The 2500-nt window shown below is 41.8% G+C and overlaps 1 protein-coding gene across 8 annotated transcripts in view; it reads right to left on the bottom strand.

Moving 5' to 3' along the window:
• The window catches only part of LOC129831733 (RNA binding protein fox-1 homolog 1), an 83580-nt gene that overhangs the window by 52718 nt on the left and 28362 nt on the right, over positions 1-2500 (bottom strand). The window lies entirely within an intron of this gene.

Genomic DNA, 2500 nt, shown 5'->3' with positions numbered 1-2500 from the left:
TGGGGGCGTATACGAGTGGAGCTACCATTGGGAAGATGGAGGAGGGGGGGAGATGAGAGAGGAATATGCAACGTCTTACTCAAGAGGCCAAAGCAATGGCAGTCATACCCGCAATCACTATGCCAGCGTTTGTCAAACTCGGTCCTCTGGACCCCGACAGGTGCACGTTTTGGTCAGCTAAACAAGCTGAGTCAAATGATCAAAGCTTGTTGATGAGTTGATTATTTGAATCAGCTGTGTAGGGCTAGTGAAAGAAACAAAACGTGCACCTCTTGGTGTCCCGAGGACCGAGTTTGGGAAACCCTGCACTAAAAACTCTCTCTCTTTTAGCTCTCTCTGTAGTTCTCTAAAGTTCTCTGTGTGGCTCCCAAAACATATTTGTATTCTTGGATTGTATTTGTGAGTTGCCAAGGAAACCAAATCAATGTTTCTAGAATAGTGTTGGATGAGACTAAGTGGCAAATCATTGTTCTCTTTAGCTTTTATATATTTGACTTTTTCTCCACTGTTTATAGGGGACTGTAGTTTGTAACTTACAGGCCACCGTATATCCCTAACCATGCAGTGAGGTCACTCACTACCCATGATCCTTCACTGCTTTGTTGACTTCCTGACTTTTCTGAGGAACTGGCTGTGAGCACCCTTTAACTTCAAAAAGACAAAACACAATACAGTTGAAGTCAGAAGTTGACATACACCTTAGCCAAATACATTTAAACTCAGTTTTTCACAATTCCTGACATTTAATCCTAGTAAATTCCCTGTCTTAGGTCAGTTAGGATCATCACTTTATTTTAAGAATGTGAAATGTCAGAATAATAGTAGAGAGAATTATTTATTTCATCTTTTATTTCTTTCCTCACATTCCCAGTGGGTCAGAAGGTTAGATACACTCAATCAGTATTTGGTAGCATTGCCTTTAAATTGTTTATCTTGGGTCAAACGTTTCAGGTAGCCTTCCACAAGCTTCCCACAATAAGTTGGGTGAATGTTGGCAAATTCCTCCTAACAGAGTTGGTGTAACTGAGTCAGGTTTGTAGGCCTCCTTGCTCACACACGCCTTTTCAGTTCTGCCCACACATTGTCTATAGGGTTTAGGTCAGGGCTTTGTGATGGCCACTCCAATACCTTGACTTTGTTGTCATTAAGTCATTTTGCCACAATTTTGGAAGTATGATTGGGGTCATGCGACCAAGCTTTAACTTCCTGACTGATGTTTTGAGATGTTGCTTCAATATATCCACATAATTTTCCATCCTCATGATGCCATCTATTTTCTGAAGTGCACCAGTCCCTCCTGCAGCAAAGCACTCCCATGATGCTGCCACCCCCGTGCTTCACGTTTGGGATGATGTTCTCGGCTTGCAAGCCTCCCCCTTTTTCCTCCAAACGTAAAGATGGTCATCAGATGAGAGGACATTTCTCCAATAAGTACGATCTTTGTCCTCATGTGCAGTTGCAAACCGTATTCTGGCTTTTTTATGGCGGTTTTGGAGCAGTGGCTTCTTCCTTGCTGAGCGGCCTTTCAGGTTATGTCGATATAGGACTCGTTTTACTGTGGATATAGATACTTTTGTACCCGTTTCCTCCAACATCTTCACAAGGTCCTTTTTGCTGATGTTCTGGGATTGAGTTGCACTTTTCGCACCAAAGTACGTTCATCTCTAGGAGACAGAACGCGTCTCCTTCCTGAGCGGTATAACGGCTGTGTGGTCCCATGGTGTTTATACTTGCATACTATTGTTTGTACAGATGAACATGGTACCTTCAGGTGTTTGGAAATTGCTCCCAATGATGAACCAGACTTGTGGAGGTCTACCATTTTTTTTCTGAGGTCTTGGCTGATTTCTTTTTATTTTCCCATGATGTCAAGCAAAGAGGCACTGAATTTGAAGGTAGGCCTTGAAATACCTCCACAGGTACACTTCCAATTGACTGAAATTATGTCAATTAGCCTATCAGAAGCTTCTAAAGCCATGACATCATTTTCTGGAATTTTCCAAGTTGTTTAAAGGCACAGTCAACTTAGTGTATGTAAACTTCTGACCCACTGGAATTGTGATACAGTGAATTATAAGTGAAATTATATGTCTGTAAACAATTGTTGGAAAAATTACTTGTGTCATGCACAAAGTAGATATCCTAACCGACTTGCCAAAACTAACGTTTGTTAACAAGAAATTTGTGAAAAACAAGTTTTAATGACTCCAACCTAAGTGTATGTAAACTTCCGACTTCAACTGTATGTACTTCACAACAAAGTTCAACTGAAGATAACAAATGAGGTCATAACAAAATGAAGCAAATCCGGGGAAATATACAGCAGTAAACTTGTAGACGTCTTAATGGAACAATAAACCTGATAATAAACCACAATGGGGGCTGTATGAGGAGAGTTCAGGGAGGGAGGTGATGACGCAGGCGGAGAGACAGGTGACGTGTGGGACAGGGTGGAATGGGGGGAGTGAAGCAGACTTTATGCACACACACACATTCACAC

Source organism: Salvelinus fontinalis, chromosome 2 (assembly GCF_029448725.1).
Source record: "Salvelinus fontinalis isolate EN_2023a chromosome 2, ASM2944872v1, whole genome shotgun sequence".
NCBI lineage: Eukaryota > Metazoa > Chordata > Actinopteri > Salmoniformes > Salmonidae > Salvelinus > Salvelinus fontinalis.
This window is presented reverse-complemented; position numbering and strand designations above follow the sequence as displayed.